Source organism: Cnephaeus nilssonii (assembly GCF_951640355.1).
Source record: "Cnephaeus nilssonii genome assembly, chromosome: 21".
Classification (NCBI taxonomy): Eukaryota; Metazoa; Chordata; class Mammalia; order Chiroptera; family Vespertilionidae; genus Cnephaeus; species Cnephaeus nilssonii.
The window spans coordinates 9,275,946-9,294,960 of record NC_137092.1 but is presented as its reverse complement, the minus strand read 5'-3'; the positions used below and the strand labels follow the sequence as shown (position 1 = coordinate 9,294,960).

The following is a 19,015-nucleotide window of genomic DNA, read 5'->3' as shown; positions in this document are numbered from 1 at the left end:
CCAATCAGGTGCCACTGGCTTATTAGCTGTGTGACTCGATCGCAGCCCTAACCCTCTCTGAACCTGCCTCTGTAAAAGGTATGCACCAGGGCTGCGGGCAGGAGGAGAGAGCTACACGTGGGAACGCTCCCAGCGTGGCTCCAAGGACTGGACAAATGAACGTCGTGACTCCCAGGATGCCCGTCCCGGGTCCAAAACCTGACGCCCTGCTGTCTTCCTCGGAGGAAGAAAGCTGCAGGGAAGGAGCAGGCGGAGCAGCGCCCCGGCGGCCTTCCCACCTGGAGGCTCCTGCAGTCAGGTGGCCCTGGGCTGGCATCGCCGCCCACCCCTGGCTAAGGAGCTGTCACCGGAGCAGGGCAGGCTCCCCGGGCAGCCCCGTCCCTTAAGGAGAAACCAGCGGCCTATTTTCCGGGATGGCTGTGAATGTGGAAACAGAAGACAAATGTTGTAGGCATTTTGAAAAAAGGTTAGTTCTGCTCTCGGACCGACCCCCACTTTTCCCAGAAGACTTCGCCAGCCCGCTCATCGTTTTCGCTCCCTCCTCTGCCTCCCACCGTTTTCACGAGCAACTTCCACAGCTTTCAGCACCTCAGCCTCTCACTCCTTTCAGCTCGGGGCTCTGCTGCGTGTTACCTGGCGGCCCCTGGCATCGGGAGGTGGGCCAAGCTCACAGGCCTGCCCTGCACCCGCCTCCTTCCCCGGAGGCCCTTCGCCCTGCTCTCCTGCTGACCCGCAGGCCCCAACGCCCAGAACCCTGACGGCGCTTCTCCTTTCAGAATCTACACCCACAACCTACCCTTTCTCTGCCTTCCAAACCGAAATTCCCGACTGCCCTTTCCAGCCCAGCTTCTGGCTAACTCTGGCCACCTGCTGCTGGGGGGTCTCAGCGGCAGGCCGCCCGGCCCCGCAGACCCGGCTGGTCCTATCCAGGCTTCCTGGCCGTGACTCCGAGGGGCACACGCTCACCTCCTGGGCTTGTTTCTCCCCCGGTAACCCGAAGCCATTTCATTCGAACTTCCTCAGGCGGCTGTGAGCATCCATGGAGACTCCCTGCGTAACGCCTCTGGCACCTGGTGACCCACGTTTCATTCCTCTTCCCCCGCTGCCAGCGGACGCCATTCTTCATCCTCATCAGGAATCCTGGCCAACCACTGAGGCAACTCCAGGCACGTCCCCCAAGGACACGGTGGTGTCTCTCTCTCCCTCTCCCTTCTGCTCTCTTTGGGAAAAGGCTGTACCTAACCTACCAGCCGCCCTTGTCCAGTTTCTCTCCCACAGTCCCCTCCCTGTATCATCAAAGGGGTCTGCAGGTGCTGCCACGCCCCCAACTGTCACCGCAACCCTCCTCCTCTCCTCTAAAGAGCTCTTAGCTGGCCAGCGACGGCGATGAGCCCAATCCAAAGACCACGCCCCTGTCCTCCTTTCCCTAGATCTTAGCCTATCTATCCATTCACCCACCGCTATATTCATTAAGCAGCTGGAGAGGTCCACTGGCAAGGCCAGGGCACAGCCACGCCAACGCACACAGCACAGCGTCACCATCGATGTGATGCCTTGACACTGCTCCTCCCGCACGCCCGCCCCTCGCCCCATCAAGTCACCCCTCAAGACGCAAACTCGCCCATTCTTCCCCGCCATGGATTCACTCTACTAGAAGATCCTGGAGACGAGAGCTATTGTTTACCCCCAGGATACTCTGAACACAGAGGTACCCAGCAAGCACCAGCCCCCAATGCCCTGTGCCCCACAGGTGCTCTGTCCACCCGGGACTCTCTCAATCACCCTCACAACACGCTCCGCTGTCCAGGCCTCCCCTCTCCAATTTCCTCCATCAGAGCGATGTCATCATCCTACCCAGGGGTCCTCAAACTTTTCAAACAGGGGGCCAGTTCACTGTCCCTCAGACCGTTGGAGGGCCGGACTATAGTTTAAAAAAAACTATGAACAAATTCCTATGCACACTGCACATACCTTCTTTTGAAGTAAAAAAAAAAAAAAAAAAAAAAAAAAAACGGCAAAAACACCCGCATGTGGCCCTCGGGCTGTAGTTTGAGGACGCCTGATCCTACCTACCGCTCCTGTAACTCCACCCCATGCCATTTCCATACTCCCCCCCTTCATCCCACACACCCTCCCATCACCAAGTGCCCTGGTCCTCCAGGATCCGCCCCTCCATCCCCCGCTCCCGTTCTCAGCCGCCCACTTCCGCCAGGGCTAACCTATTAGAGAGCCTGCAGTCTCCTCACTGAGTCCAGTCTTTGCAGAGCCCAGGCCCCTTCTTTTGCATCAGACGGTTCCCATCATCACTATGAACTCCTGTCCGAGATCTAAGGGGGGTTAAGAAGCAGCAACAGGCAGCCCAGTGACAAAAATCCAGAGTGAACTCATCTTAAAAGCCAATGTCAGAGCTTCAAGACAGCAGTCCCCTCTTATCCACAGGGGACACCTTCCAAGACCCCCAGTGGATGCCTGAAACCGCGGATAGTACCAAACCCTACATATACTTTGTTTTTTGCTATACATACATACTTATGAGAAAGTTTAATTTATAAATTAGGCACGATAAAGAGACTAACAACAATAATAATTAAGTGGAACAACTGTAACAATCCTATATAATAAAAGCCTAATATGCTAAGTGTCTGACTGTTCGCTTGACCATATGACTAGTCGCTATGAGTCACACTGACCACCAGGGGCAGATTCTCTGACCTTTAGGTTAGCTTGCTGCTGGGATCCAGCTCATCAGGACTGGTGAGATGGGCCAGACATGCCCTGGAGCCCTCCCCAGTCCCCTTTCGCAATCCGGGACCCCTCAGGGGATGTCAGAGACCCAGTTTCAGCCTGATCCCCACAGGCCAGGCCGAGGGACCCCACCGGTGCACGAATCCGTGCACTGGGCCTCTAGTATACTATAATAAAAGTATGTGAATGTGGTCTCTCTCAAAATATCTTACAGCACTGTGCCCATCCTTCTTCTTGTGAGGCTGTGAGATGACACAATGTCCAGGGTGAATGAGATACCATTAAGTAAAACAATGGCCACGGGAACGAAAGCGCTGAGATTCCTCGCGGTGGATCTGATATCCTGCACGACTACTAGGTGACTAACGGCGGGTAGCGTCTACAGCGTGGATCCTGGACAACAGGACGATTCACCTCTCAGGCGGGATGGAGCGAGTTTTCACCACACTACTCGGCATGGCGTGCAATCGGAAACGTATGAATGGTTTATTTCTGGAATGTTCCAGGTAATATTTTCAGACAGCGGTTAACCGCAGGTAACGGGAACCCTGGAAAGCGAAACTGTGGGTCAGGAGGGACTCCGGTGTCCTGGGGCTTATCGCGCAGTGACAACATTTACAAGATAGTTTCCTTGTATGTACAAGAAACGAGCAGGACTCAGATAAGGCCAGAGGGCTGCCTTATCAGGAAGGTAATGAAGTGAAAGAGAAGGAACCAGATTCCCAGGGTGATAACCCGCAGGCTGCTGCACGGCCAGGCCGGGCCGGAGGGGATGGTGTCACAGAAAGGCGCTAACAGGGATCCTGGAATCTGGAGCCGTCCTGGGGCCCAGCGTGACCTTTCAAATCACAGGACCTGTCACTTCCCTGTAAACCCCTCCCGGTCTAGACGGGCCCTTTCCCAGGGCCCTTTTACATCACAACGTCCAGTTCTCCATCTGAGCGGTCGCCTTGTGAAGGGACGGTCAGCTCCAGGAGGGCAGCGGCCACCTTCGTCACCGCCTCGCCAGCCCCGAGGACCTCACAGGCACGGTGCGCGCCGAGTGAAGCGTGGCCGTCCTCAGGATGTGAAGGCCACACGTCAACTGCGCAAGACCCCGTGGAGATCGCCTGTCTTAAACCCTCGTTTTCTGGAGGGAAAGTGCAGGGTTCGATTCGGCAGTGACGACAGCCACCTGGAGCGGTGCTGCCTGCTGCTCACACGCCTGTCTCACTCAGACCCGCCCTGGCAGCCGCCTCCCCCGCCCGCCTGTCAATATCCCCCAGGAGCTACAGGCACCGCAGGAGGCGGACACCAGGACAGGGCTGGGGCCGGCACACCAGTCCACGGGGGCACGGAGAAAAGCCACGTGAAGACTGGTGGCCTCGACGAGAATCTTCCCGAAAGTCACGTTCACGCACATAAACGATGCCTACTCCTTAAATGGGGAGGGCAGAGCCAGCGGAGGGACACGGCATCTTCACGGAAAGGAAATGATCAAAACATCCACAGCTCTGCCTGGAGCTGTTAGGTAACCAAGGGTAGAAGGTCCCTTTAAAGGGGTACAGAGACACACACTGACCTTCAAGGGCTGCGGCCCTCACTCCCCTCCTGCAGTGGGTGTGTTTCTAAGGGAAAGAGTTTCTGTGTACATTACTTTAAATATTTAACTTTCACCATATATATAATTCTAAAGGGTTGACTCCATTAGTTATTATACTTACTATGTTCTTTTACTTTATTTTTATTGTTGACACTATTACAGATGTCCCCACCTTCTTTGCCCACCTCTGCCCGGCCCTCTCCTCCCATTCCCCTTTTCCTGTTTAGACCAGTGATGGCGAACCTATGACACGCGTGTCAGCACTGACACGCGTAGCCATTTCTGATGACACGCGGCCGCTGAGGTTTATTAAATACGATTATATGTAACAATTATACATTTATGTTATTTAAACTATAAATATCGCGAAATAATGTTTTTTCCTCAAAGTGACACACTACCCAAGTTAGGCTCAGTTTTTTGGCGAAGTTTGACACACCAGGCTCAAAAGGTTGCCCATCACTGGTTTAGATGCTAACATTTTTCTCAATGATATGGACCTCGAGGGGAAAATGACAATTTAAGTAATTTTGTTTAGAGTCAACTTTTCTTCTACAGAAGAGAAGCAGTGAGCACCGGCTCTGGGGTTAGACCGTCACTGTTCAAATCCTGGTACTTAGCAGCTGTGTGACCTCAGATCAAGTTGCTTAACCTTTCTATGCCGGGCTCCCTAACTGTAACAAGAGAATTCTATTATACTGACCTTATAGGCTCATGGCGGCTATTAAGTGAGATGATTCATATAATTTAAAACAGTGCCGCCTGGCATACAGAAAGCACCACAACGGTTAGGGCATTCTTCTTCTCCTTCAGGAAAGTGGAAGTCTCTCAGTTACAATACCTTAGTACAGCACAGGACTTGCGTGTCATTTTCATTGAACTCCTGTACCTTTTGGGGGTCTGTAATAGCCTATCTTTAATGAATACCATTAACTGTAGCTAAGTAACGTAATGATTTCCATTCTGTTCCTTGCAGGCCTCCTTTTACTGTTCCCAGGTTGGAAGTGAACTATCGCAGAGATCAGAGAAGACTGGACGTGTTTTACGGGTTTACTGGGAGGACCCGGGGCTCTAAGGGAGGGTGTGGAGAACTACGGCAAGGTCTGCAAAACATTTTGCTGAACGTGTGGTCTGTAAACCGTAAAACATCATCCAGATCACTGATGTGGGGGTCAGAGGGCGTGTGGCACTTAGGACAAATCTCATTATTCTTTCGTTACAACAGAACTTCTTATAAGTGAACTAGAGGCCCGGTGCACGAAATTCATGCACAGGTAGGGTACCTACGCCTGGCCGGCGATCAGGGCCAATCAGGTTCCTCACCTCCTCCTTCCCTCGCCACCAGCACCAGCACCACCACGGGGCGTTTCCCCGCCTCCCCACCTCCTCCTTCCCTCGCTCCCTCAGCGCCCCGCCAGTGCCCCACCACCGCTGGTGGCCTGCCATGTTCTGCGCCGCCCACTGGTGGTCAGCGCACATCATAACGAGCGATCGAACTCGCAGTCTCCCAAACTCCTGAGGGGACACTTTGCATATTAGCCTTTGATATATATGTTTCTGGGCCACCATTCACATGTCAACCCCATTTTACCTGTCTTGCCAATGACTTCAGCTCACCTTCACAAAATAACTGCTCTTGGCTTGAGTCACTAATGACCTGTAAAACACCCCAGCACCTCAGTATAGATTTCTGAAGAGTTGCGAATAGTTCACGTGTCTGGGGCTCTATGGTGTATATTTGTTTTCAAGTGACCCTTTTGACCCCTGCTAGACATTCAGCAAAACAGATCTCACGGGACTACCTCCTCTGTCAACCCCATGGTGCCGGGTCCAACGCCTGCTGTCCAATAAGGGGGATGCGGGACAGCGATGGAGACAGACAGCGGAACACACATGCACCCTTTCCTCAGGCTTCAGGCAGACCAAGGCCCTCGGAGAATCACGGACCAGCCCCAAGTCCACCGAATCCTGACTCGTCCCCCTTCCGGAAAATAGCCTGGCGCGATGCCCCGATCACGTGCCCATACCCAGCTGGTCCCATAACCACAGCTAGTCCCCTTCACAGATCGAGGATGTGTGAGGGGCTGTTTTAAGTCCTTTGCATGTAATATCTCACTTCATTCCCAGACCAAACCTTGTAAGGGAGGTAAAGTGTTAATGTCACATTACAGTTAAGGATACCAAGGTGACACACGTGGTGAGTGCTGGAGCGAGGGTTTGAACTCGAGTGGAATTCCAGAACCTGTGCTCTGAGCTATGGAAAAATGTATAGCCGTGGAGCAATCACCAGAACTATTTACTTACACAAAAGAGGGTGGGCAACGATCGTAAATGGTCCACCCCCCCACACACACATAACCCATAAAGAATGCTGCGATTTCAACTCCTACGCACAGGTTCAGTGTCCCAGGCACTGGGTGCGGGGGAGTCCAGGAGAAAAGGAAGGCGCTCACAGCCCCAAGGTGGAAACTGCGTCTTAACACACAATGTGGTAAGGGCCATGCAAGCCACATGCTGCTCAGGCCTGGCATTTCCAGTCGTAGGTTTATAAGTTTTACAGGGCTGCTGGAAATATTGTAACTTGGGTCGCCCATCAAGTTATAATATTTGTCTGTGTGAGGAAGAATGCCTCCTCACCCGGGGCCTGCTTATTCTTCGGCAGAGCAGGGCCACCAGGAACTGTGGCCAGGTAAGGAAACTCCCCTTTAAGGTTTCGGCGGGTCACTCAACTACGTCACAACAAAAAAGAGGCTGCCTGGCGAGCAGTCCTTACAAACAGGCCCCTCGCCAAGTTCCCATCCCCTTTTACTTACAAGTTGAGCTGCAACCAAGTCACACAGCCGAGGCTGCGAAGTGAAATTTTCACACTCATTATACTTAGACACCAACGTTTGGGAAATGGCTACCTGCTCACAGATAGGTGGAAAGTGTTACTTCTTTGAACTCTGGAATAAACCAGTTTCCTCCCACAAATCAAAGCCCCAACGATATCACACTGATTTAATTTGACTCTAAGAACTCTAATTAGTGGTTACATAAAATGACTAATTACACCTCCCTGGGTGCAGACAGTTGCTGCCCTCTCACTTAGAGAGCCTAGGAGCTGTGTAATCAAACGACCCACACCCCCAGGAAGGAGAATGCTCATTAGCATTGTTGATGGGCGACCCAAGTGATAATATTTCCAGCAGCCCTGTAAAAAACGTATACACAGACCACTGGAAGTGCCAGGTCCTTTACAGCCTGCTAGCTTTGGGAATAAGTGTCTAAAAAATGCATTCATTTCCAACCACAGCCCCTGGAAAAAAAAAGAAGGGTTAACAACACGCAAGTGCCAGCCACGCCATCACCATAATAAAGCGCCCTGGCACCTCTTCGGGAGCAGATAAAAGAGCTCACAGCACCTTCGCGGCCGAGCAGATACCTGGCTGGGAGACGTGAAAACTGAGCAACAGATTTCTGGCCTCCAAGTCTCACTCCCAGCTCATCTCCGGCCACCAGGCCGCGGCTCCGCCCCACTCCTGCCTCCGCCGCCGCCGACGCGTTTAAATTTTTATAAAGCTTCACGCTCCCCAGGGCGCGTTGCTCGGGGCAGTTCAAAGGCTGCAGTTGGAAAGGGGGTCCTGCCCCCCACGGCGAAGCTGCCCGGGCGCGGGGAGATGTCCTCCAAGCGGGTCCCCTCTGGCAGAGATCTGCCGGCGCCTTCGGCTCCACCCCGGCGTTTTTGAAAGTAAACTCCTACCTGCCTGTTGCGCTCGGCGATGCGCCCTCGGACTCGTCCCCCCCGGCCTCGGACTCGCCCCCCCTCCCCCCTCGGCCTCCGGGGCGGCTCGAATTTGGAAGCGGGGTGTGAACACAAGCCAAGCTCTGTGCCGGCTGCTGGCCCTGGGCCGGGCGGCCCCCGGACGCTGGCGGTTTCGGGGTCGAGTCCGCGGCGGGGTGGGGACCAGGGTGCGCGCCCGGGCCCCCGGGCCCTGGCCCGCCCGGCGGATGCGGCCGCCTGGTGCCCCCAGGAACGCCCGGCCATTCCCTGCTGGCCGCCGGAACGCGCACCCCGAGGTGCACCCCAAAGTGCAGCCAGGGGAGAAGGGGCGTCCGAGGCGCGAGGAGGGAATGCCGGGACCCAAGGAAGTGGGGTGCGGCGGGAGCGCGAGGCAGGGCCAGGAGGGGCGCACCTCGCGGGGATGCGAGAGGAGGGTGGTCCCGGGAAGCGCACACGGGGTGCGGTCCGCGGGAGGGCGGCGGGAGGAGAGCGGTGAGCCGGGGCTGCGTCCTGCGGCCGGGGTGCGGGATCGCGCTGGGGGCGTCTCCCCGCCGGAGCTCTGCGCCCGCGCCCGCCGGCCTCTGGCCAGACTCACCTCGGCGCCGCCGTGCGGGCTCCGCGGCCGCGGTCTCGGCTCGCAGCAGCCCCGGCTCTGCGGCCTGCGCTGGGCTCCTGTGGAGGCAGAGCCGCCGCCGCCGCTGCCGCTTTCCGCTTCCTGTCCCGGCGCCGCCCCGCAGCCGAGCCCAGCCCCGCGAGCCCGGCGCGGCCGCTAGCCAAGAGCAGCGAGCGCGGCCTCCCGCCCGGCCCACCTGCCGCCGAGGGCGGGGCCCGCGGGGCTCCCCCTCCCTCCGCTCACTCCACGCATGGGACACACACGCGCGCACACGCACACTCATATGCACACAGACTCAGAGACTGATCCCCCCACCACACATACTCACACATGGCCAGGCACTGACCCCACCCAGCACCCCAACATGCTTGCACCCTTAAACTCTCACACACACTCACTCACACATAAACACATGGCCAGGAATTGACCCCACCCAGCACCCAACACACTTGCACCCTCAAGCTCACACACGCACATATTCACGATCGTGCACAAAATCCAAGCCCATTTGCCCTCTCTGGATCTTGAACACACATAGTCACTCCTGCCAGGGATTAACCCCCCAAACACACACACTCATATACACACATTCCTGAAGGTAACCAACAAATATCCATATACACCCACACCTCCACCAGCACACACACTCACACGAAGCTCACACCCAGACCAGGAAATGTCCCACAAACAACGGCTCACACTCAGAGCCCCCATGCCCCCCACAGCCAGCCTTCTCCCTCCTCTGAGAGCAGTCACTGCCCCCCAGCCCACCTCCTGGAAACTGCTGGTAGCCCACATCAAACCCTGATTCTACCAGGCCGGCTTCTGGCTCTGTCTCCCATTCTGAGACTCGAGAGGGTCAAGGCCAAGCTTGAGGACAGTGGTGAGGACTATGGAAAGCGGCTGGTGCCGGTAGGCACTGAGCCACTGTCAACTATTTGCACAAGTATTTTTACTCTTCCTCAGTTGTTTTGTGTGGGTAAGGCTGGGGGTCCATGTGGAGAGTCTGCATCTGGCCGGGACCACAGCTGCTCGCGTGACACAGCTCTGAGTGGAGGCGTGTCATGAACACTGGGGCAGCTGGATGGAGAAACACATGCCCACCCTGAACTAGCCCCAAAGCCCTCAGTCTCCCTCACCACCTCTTCCCCTCACCCTCTGGTCCCCATATATTGATTGCCCTTCTTCAGAGGACATATGTTCAATGCACTATCTCCCCCCCCCCTCCCCCGCCCGCCCTCGCTGCCTACCCCCCACTAGCCTGCCACCAGGCTTCACTAACTGAGCTTTAAAAAAATGTGTCTTCCCTGGCCCTCATGGCTCAGTGGTTGAGCGTTGACCTATGAATCTAGGAGGTTCAGGTTCAATTCCTGGTCATGGCCTATGCCCAAGTTTGCGGGCTCGATCCCCAGTGTGGAGCGTGCAGGAGGCAGCTAATCAATGATTTTTTTCTCATCAGTGATGTTTCTTCTATCTCTCTCTCCCTCTCCCTTCCTCTCTGAAATCAATAAAAAATATATATTTTAAAAAATGTGTCTCTTTTGCCCAGCTGGCATGGCTCAGTGGCTGAGCATCAATCTTTGAGTCAGGAGGTCACGGTTCGATTCCTGGTCAGGGCACATGCCCAGGTTGCAGGCTTGATCCCCAGGGTGGGGTGAGCAGGAGGCAGCCCATCAATGATTCTCTCTCATCATTGATATCTGTGTCTCTCTCTCTCCTTCTCCCTTCCTCTATAAAAATAACATTAAAAAAATAAAAATGTGTCTCTTTCATCTTTAAAATGTAGACCCTTCAAAGTTACAGGAGGCAGGGATTTCCAATTCCAGTTATGCTTCTGAATAGCCCCCCACATGATCTAAGGGCCTCGCTGGATTGTCACGGAAAGTAAGTTTAGCCGCCTTACCATGGGGTGCTTTCGTGGGAAAGCGGGGTAGTGTAAAGTAAACTCAGTTTTAAGATATAAATTCCCCTTTCAATGCCACCTACTGTTCGTTTATATCTGACAATCTCAAGTATTCGAGTTGAGAAAGTAAGAGTTGGAAAACTTCCCGGGAACTGAACGGTGGGCTGTGTAACCGGGAGTCCTGCCTGGACCCCATTATCCGGGACAAAGTGGGTCAGCCTCATTCAGCTCTTGCCCAAAGTCAAGTTTTCCAGCTTAACCATACCCAAGAAGGGTAATATTTATTTGTCTCACATCCGTTTTTTCCCCAAACTCAATCAGGGAGGTGGGGTACTCCCCATTGGCTATTCTCAAGATGGCAGCGTGGCTGTACTTTCCACAAATTCACGGGTGTATTTCTCTCATCCTGCCTGTTCTCACGGCTTTCCCAACCCCAGAATGCTACCCACTAAAATTCTCCTGGGCTACCCAGATCCAACTCAAATGCCATCTCTCACACAAGGCCGTCTCCAGTTCTCCCAACCCCATAGCCCTACTTCTACAGCGTAGTTGCTTTAAAATGTACCTAGAAAATGAATGAGTGACTAAAATACCACTTGGTCTTGGGAAAGTAATAATCTAACCAGCGAACAATCTAATCAAAAAGGCATGACATGGGCACATTAGAAATAGTTAACAACAAAAGAGAACATATAAAATGGCAAGTGCTCTAAAGGCACACTGTAAAGAAACCATCTACCCGGCCTCAAGAATTCAGAATAAATACATCTGAAAAAAAAAACAAAAAACCAAGAGTTAAGGGAGAAAGGCCTCTGATCAACAATACAGATTGTTCTGGAATCCATGCTTTGAAGTGGATAGACTGTCTACATAAAAGAATACCTTATGCCCTCACTTAGGTACTGTTTACACCTAGTTTACAAACATCTACACTAATAAAAGAGAAATATGCAAATTGACCACACCTCCATGACACCCACCAGCCAATCAGGAGTGAGTATGCAAATCAACCCAACAAAGATAGAGGGTTAATTTGCATACACAGGCGTGGAGCAAAGACTGAAGACTGAAGATGCTTGGCTTCTCCACTGAGGCCGGAGCGAAGGCCTGGGTCCCAGGTGCTGGAGGAAAACCGGTGCTGGCAGCCAGAGGAAGGAAGGCCTATTGCACAAATCTTCGTGCAACGGGCCTCTAGTTTCTAATAAGCATCATCTGACTCCCAAACCCCGGCTAGACTAGAAATACATTAAAGAAGAGCAGGGGGTGAGTTCAGGAGACCCAGGTACTGCTAAGGGGGCACCGTGAGGATGAATTCCTTTTCCCAGTGACTCCTCTCGGCACCCTGAACCATCACAGAATAACAGCATCCGTAGTGGCCACTGTGAGTTATAAAGGTCGGACGGATAGTCTGTATACCACACTCTATTTAAGAAAATGGGGAAGTTGTGAAAAAAACATTAGAAAAATTGTCATCCCCAATGTTTGCAATATTAAAAAGTGCTGGTTCTTTAAAGGGCCATTTCCTGCAACATCTACACATGTGTAATATCTTCTTATAGGTGAAGACTTCCAGTGATGAGGTATTAAAATATGGGTTATTAGTGCCCAAGGAGAGAGTCACAAGTCAGAGTCAACTTGTCCTCACCTGGAGGAAAGACAGAGGCGGACTAGGCATCAGGGAAGGGCAGTGGCTGGAACAGGGAGTGGCTTATCTCAAGTGCTTAATAAATAGGAGTTGAATAAATGGGTAAATGGCATTTGTTTGAAGTCTGGGCAGGGGTGTGGAGAGCACAGTGTCTGGGATCCAGTCAAGGGCAGTGGACAGAGCAGTGAACCCCAGGTCAGGGCTCATGCTGAGACATAGTGGATTCCAAATCCAGTGGCTGATGAGTAGAGACCTTAGAATTCAACACTCATGTTAGAACTGTTTAAAACAGGCTAGGAACACGATAACGTATTCATTCATCTATCCATTCACTCAAAAGCTTATATGTAGTCCCTATTACAAATTGGGTGATGTATTAACTACCAGGGATACAAAGCTAGACAATGGAACAGTGATTCAACAATTTATTCAACAAATATTTACTGAGCACTTACTATATGCCAGTCACTATTCGAGGCTCTAGGGATCCATCGAAACAGACAATGTTTCTGCCCTCATGGAGTTTATATTCTAGTGGGGAGAGATGGACAAACAGACAACACGCACAGGGGTAACGTGCTAAGAGAAAACAGGGCAGGACAGGAGACCGGGGGACTGGGGGCAGGGGAGGAGGTGGGGGTGCCCTCCCCCTCCTGGAGGAGCTCAGGCTGGTGTGAGTCTGTTACTTAAACAAAGCCTCGACACTGGATTCCGGAGTGTGACAGACCTGAGGCTGCGGGGAAGGTGGAGCGAAGGGAGGCCGGCCCTCAGCCTGCAGAAGCAGCCTGGCTTCCCCCGGCCCCGACCCGCGAGCAGAACGTGAAGGATGAGTATCTGGCAGATAAAGAGGGAGGAACATCCTGGGAGAGGCACAGGCGTGTGACGGAGCCTGTGCGGGAAGCCGTAGCTGATGGTGTGTGGTGCTGATGAGCTGCGGAGAGGGGGTGGGGTGACAGGAGGCTGCGTGGTGCTGCAGGTCTGAGGCACGAGATGCCACTGGTGTCACGGGAGGAGGACAGGAGGTCAGGCAGTTGCAGCAGCAGGATTTCTCAGGCCACCTCCTGGCAGTTTGGCATGGGGACGGAAGCGGGGCGGGGGGGGGGGGGGGGAGGGAGGGTGGGTGGGAGGGTGGGCACCACCTGGAAGCACAGGGCCGACGCCAGAGCTCAGGGAGCCTTCTATGGCGGGCTGAGAAGTCTGGCTTTTTCTGGTAGGCAATGGGGAGCCACTGAAGAGCCTCTATGAAGAGAAGATGAGCTGATGGGGCCTGGGGGGTGGCTTTGTGAGCAAAGGGTGAAGGCAGGGAGACCAAATAGAAGACTAGTGAGACATAGGAGCCTGAGCTGACGAATGGGCTTGAGCTCCCACAGCCTGTGCAGCCACAGGCCAATCTCGGGGACACCTGGGGAACCAGGAGGAAGAGGAAGTTCAAGGGGGAAAAGGTGAGTTCAGTTAGAGCTTGTCGAGTGTCCGTACCTTTGGGATGTGCAGGGGCAAACACTAATAGATCACCTTTATGGAGCATTTATTGTACACCAGGCCCTGTGCTAAGTATCTTCCAGGTCTCCTTCATTCCTCACTACAACCCCTGTTGTAGGTATTAGACCATCTACACAGCAGGCGTCCTCAAACTACAGCCCGCGGGCCACATGCGGGTGTTTTTGCCGTTTTGTTTTTTTACTTCAAAATAAGATATGTGCAGTGTGCATAGGAATTTGTTCATAGTTTTTTTTAAACTATAGTCCGGCCCTCCAACGGTCTGAGGGGCAGTAAACTGGCCCCCCGTTTAAAAAGTTTGAGGACCCCTGATCTACAGTTTACAGAGAAGGAAACTTGGGCACAGACAGGCGATCACACAGCTGCTAGTAGGTGGGGAGGCCAGGCTCTGAGCCAGGCTGGCCGAGCACAGACTCCCAGCTCTAATCTTTCAGCCAGCCTTTCAGCTCTGTGCAGTGTGGGTTTAGAACTGGGGAGGAGATAGGCTACGGACAATGAACATTGTTTCGGGAGGTGACTGGTCGTTGAAGATGCGGTAGGGAGGAGAGCAAGAGGTGGGTAGAGAATGCAGACTGTGCAGCAAGGAGATAGGACAGGGACGTGCGGGGGTGCGACAAGTGTCACTGTCGTTTTGTTTCGACGCAGGCTTAAGCCTGTTTATAGACCAGGGAAAAGAAATGTTAAATCTCAGAATTTAAGAAAGAAGGGGACCGGTGGAAGGACTAACCTTGCACAGGTGGAGACAGGTGAGCAGACAGGTCAAGGGCATGTTGGTATTCTCCATGAAGTAGGAGGGAAGAGGTGTGTCTGGTGGCCTCCTGAGGCCCTTTGACAATGATTGTCACTGGGATGGAAACCACAGAAAAAATACACACATTCCCAATTTTTTTCCAAACGATTTGGATGGTCTCACAGTTCCTGGGGGCCTTTGTGAGACCCCAGACAGTGCTCTCTAAAGTCTCTTCTGCCCGGCCGGCGTGGCTCAGTGGTTGAGTGCCGACCCATAAACCAGGAGGTCACGGTTCAATTCCCAGTCAGAGCACTTGTCCGGGTTTCAGGCTTGACCCCCAGTGTGGGGTGTACAGGAGGCAGCCCATCAGTGATTCTCTCTCATCATCGATATTTCTATCTCTCCCTCTCCCTTCTTCTCTGAAATCAATAACAAAATATATTTTAACGTCTCTTCTGTGTCTAAGAATTATCTTCCATGCGTTGAGTTTGAGGTGAGGGTGGGATGTCCAAGCGGAAACTTGGAAAAAGCAGTTGAAGGGGTGTAATTTTCCGTTAACTGACTCTGATGGGCTCCGGAGTCTAGTCTGTGGACCAGAGCAGATGTGCTCTGTGTAAAGCCACGGGCCCACGAGGCCCTTAGCGAGCAGCCGTGGCCATGACCCCGTGCACCGACCTCACGGTGGGCCGACCGGTGAGCGTGCCGCTGGCAGGTCTGGGCAGGCAAGCCCACGCCCAGGCTATCATTCCCCTGGGGGCTGGGAGGGGACGCAGGCGGAGCTCAGGTCTCAGAAGCAGGATCCTCCCAGGCCTCGTCAACCCTGCGCTTGGGCAGCCTGGTTATCAGGGAAAAGGATACGAGCCGGGGCAGACAGCCTGATGGAGGCGCCAGCCAGTGCACATGGCCTTGGGCCTTGGGTGTCCGCAAGGCGGGCCCACCTGCCTGGGTGGTGCCAAGGATCACACTCAGGCCCATCACGGGCAGGGCTGGGCGAGTTAATCACACCTTCCGGGGCCCGGAAGTTTCTTTAATGTTGTTTTTAATCTACGGAGACGTCATCCGTAATTCATTACCTATTTATGAGAAACACTTGAGTAACACCCCACATCCCGCGTTAGCTGATTCCCTGTGCTAGCACCAGCTGGCATTACGTCCTGAGGGTGAACCAGCCTCTGGCCCGGCGGGGGGGGGGGGGGGGGGGGGGGAGTTGGGGGGAATGGCTCTGGCTCCTCCTGGCTGTGATGTGGAGCAGACACAGGCATAAAAGGAAGATACACCCCCCCCCCCTCCCCAAGTCACAGTTTCCCTGGGTTCTGCAGAAGGTGGGGAGAGGGGGCGGGCAGGACTGGGCATAGGATACCACCATTCATCCATCCTGGTGCTCAGGGTTGTATTAATCATGCCTTTTGATTTTCTGCATTTCAATTCCTTTGGGTAAATACCAAGGAGCACGGTTGCCGGGTCCCATAGTAACAGTATGTTTAGTTTTGTAAGAAACCTCAGCCTGACTTCCAAAGTGTCCGCCCCATGTTCATGGATGCACCCCTTCCCAGCCGAGCCTTCTTCAGGATATCAGCGCTGGATGCAGGACCCATGAGCTCTCCCGCGCCCCCTAGGGGTAGAGGGTGGTACTTCTCCCTTTCTTCAGCAGCCCTGGCTCTTTGCCTGTGTCCAGGGAGAGGCTTCCCCATCTTCTCTCCAGGAAGATGGCTCCACTTCTCCTCCTCTCCCAGGGCCATGGATGGAGGGTTCACTCTCCCCCTCAATGGCTTAACGCTGTTGCTTCCCAGGAGAAAAGGGTCTAGGGACGCACCCAGGGCTTTGTGCCTGTCCCCTCAGCCCTCAATCACCTCCCTCCCTCCCGAGGAACAGAGAAGACGCCCCTCACCCTGCTGCCCTGTCCCCCTCTTTCCTGCCAACACACAGCACGGGCTGGCGAAGAAGCTGGAAACCCTCATTGTGCCCAGGGACCCAGCTACTTCAGTGACAGGCTGAGCCCTCGGCCTGGGAGACGGAGTTAACATTTCCGTGTGCGTCTCTTTACTGGCTCGTGGCCGCCACCCGCTCTCCCACGCTCTGCCAGGAGGGAGGCCTGCCTTGCCTCTGTGGGCCGGTCTCCCCTTGGAATTTGGTCGCTTGGCTGCCTGGTGAACTCAGCTCTCTCACGGGCCCCACACGAGTTAGAACTCTGTGGCTTATCCAGCTCTTCCTCATTGTCAGGGCGGGGACGACAGTCTTCACCCCGAGACAAAGCCTCACTCTCTTGTCACCGGATTTTTCTCTGTGGCCAGGAGGGGTGAGCTTCCCATCCACATGCAGGAAACGAAGCTCTCGGCGAGGTCCGGTTCTCCGATTGGCCAGCGGCGCTGGGACTCCCCTGCCACCAAACGGCGTGAGGACTTCACGGGTGAATGGGGGGACTGGGAAGGGGACAACCTGCTGAACTACGTGCTGTGCTTGAGGGACCACCCCAGGAGGCGCATCACCTCCATCTGGGTCAACACAGCACTCTAGAAAAGGTGGGCGATGAGGCAGGTGAGCAAGGGATCCAGCACAGAGAGGGCCCCTGCAGAGGTATCCAAACCAGGTAGTCAAACGAGTCAACTTTGCAACCTGCATCTTTAACGGGATGGCTCGGCTGAGGTGGTAATCTTCCCCACTTTGGTTGCGGGAGCAGTTTATACATCCTGGGCAGGTGCACACGTAAGTATTGAAATAGTGAAACAATGGCTGTGGAATCCTTGCCAGTGGGGTTGCATGCGCAGGATTTGTAACCGCTCTCAGAACCACCCTGCTGCTTTGTAGCTGCTTTCCTGTGCTTACGCTGTGTGAACAGGGTGAGAGAACCTGAAATACCGCATTTACAAGATTGATTTAGTAACTGACGAGAGGAGTATCGTTGCGGGGAATAATGTCGCTTAAGTCTGCCACGACAGGAGTTGTGTTGCTTGGAAGGATCCGATATGGTAAATTTGTAATTGTACTTTCAAATGTCTCAGGAAATATGATTAATTACCAAAAATCAGGGGAGCAAATGTTTAAGGATTTAATCTGTTAAAATTAATGAGTTTAACATTGATCAAAGAGCCCGGGAGAAACACATTTTTAAAGGCCTTTTGAGTTGTTAAGTTAGTTAATAGAACAAGCTGGTTTGTAAGTTGAACTTGAAGCCAAGTTTAAAATAAGCTAGGCTTTAAAAAAAACAAACAGAACTTTAATATGTTGCATATTATATTTGAAAAGCTCACAATGAACTATAATCAGTGTTTTCCAAAAGCCTCCTTTCACCATATGAAAAAGAGAAGAGAGAAAAACAAAACAAACAAACAAAAAAACACCCCACACCTCATCCACCTCTGCTTGGTGGCTTCAGGTCCTGTCCACTTGCTCTTATTACTTTCTGCCAAACTAATGAGTAAAAAAATGATGCTTTGTTATGGCTTTGATGTCCGTTTCTATGACTACAGCCGGGCTGACCATCTTTTCATCTTGGATTGGACATTTATGGTGCTCTCAGAATTTCTGCGGAAGCCTTGAAGCTGGAAACAGGAGGTGGATGAGCACGGCCGGATGCCAAAGAGCAGCGCTGGGCGCGTCCCCGAGGGGCGTGCTCGGGGCGGCCACACTGTCCCAGGGGCTTCTCACCCACCCACCTTGGGCCCAAGACAGAAAGCAGCGAGCCGGCGAGGAAGGAAGGAGACCCTGAGAGGGACGGTGGAGGGAGAATGCTAGTTTCTCCTCCTCTCCCCCATATTGGGCGCGGGGGGTGGGGGTGGGGGTCCCTCTTACCCTCAAGCCAAATATGAGGAGCCCAAAGAATGCTGCCCCTTAGAAGTGGGAAAGTCCTTGACTTGCAAAAAGGATTGACTGGCATTTTCCCACCTGGCCAGCTCTTTACTGGAGGGGGGGCGTGAGAGGGAGGCAGGGGACAGAGTAGGATTCCACTGAAAGTGAAGCTATAACTACCGCCTGGTCTTGGGGACCCTTCTGGCAGTGGAGCCTCAAGTGAAGAAAAGAGATGAGGCTGAAACACGGCGCCAGGCAAGCAGCCAGCCCCACTGAGGTGCTGGCTGAGGGAGAGGAAGCTCTGGACGGCGTGTGGAGGACACGATGAGAGCAAGCGATGGCTTTGGCGCCTGTCGCAGCCGTGCCCGTGCTGGGTCAGGATGTCGGGCCCTGCAGGTCGTGCTGGGTCAGGATGTCGGACCCTGCGTGTTGTTCGACCACACTGAAGGCCCCGCGGCAGTTGGGCTCTGAAGCCAGGCACGCGTCTGACTGTGCAAAGGTGCGTGGCTGCAACAGGCATCTCCTACGCCTGGTCTCAGGCCACCTGTCTCTCCCTGGCCATTGCTGAGGCCACCCGCTGGGCACAGGGGTGAACTGACAGCTGCCTCCGCTGCCTTGCCCAGCTCAGACCTTCTTCCCTTGGGTTTCCGGGCACTGCCAGGTGCCGTGGCCCCACCAGTCCACGCGGCCATTCTCAGGCGTGTGGCGTGTGAACCTGGAAATGCGCAGGAAGTCAATGCTCCACGGGCCA

General features: G+C 53.9%; 1 protein-coding gene across 3 annotated transcripts in view; it reads right to left on the bottom strand.

Annotated features, from left to right (window-relative positions):
• The window catches only part of VANGL1 (VANGL planar cell polarity protein 1), a 44,035-nt gene extending 35,219 nt beyond the window's left edge, over positions 1-8,816 (bottom strand). Inside the window, exon 1 of one of the 3 annotated variants that reach the window (XM_079760792.1) lies at positions 8,686-8,816. The gene's annotated coding sequence lies outside the window, so the exon portion shown is untranslated. The other 2 variants (XM_079760794.1, XM_079760793.1) reach the window with 2 other exon arrangements.
• Between the last annotated feature and the right edge of the window lie 10,199 nt (positions 8,817-19,015).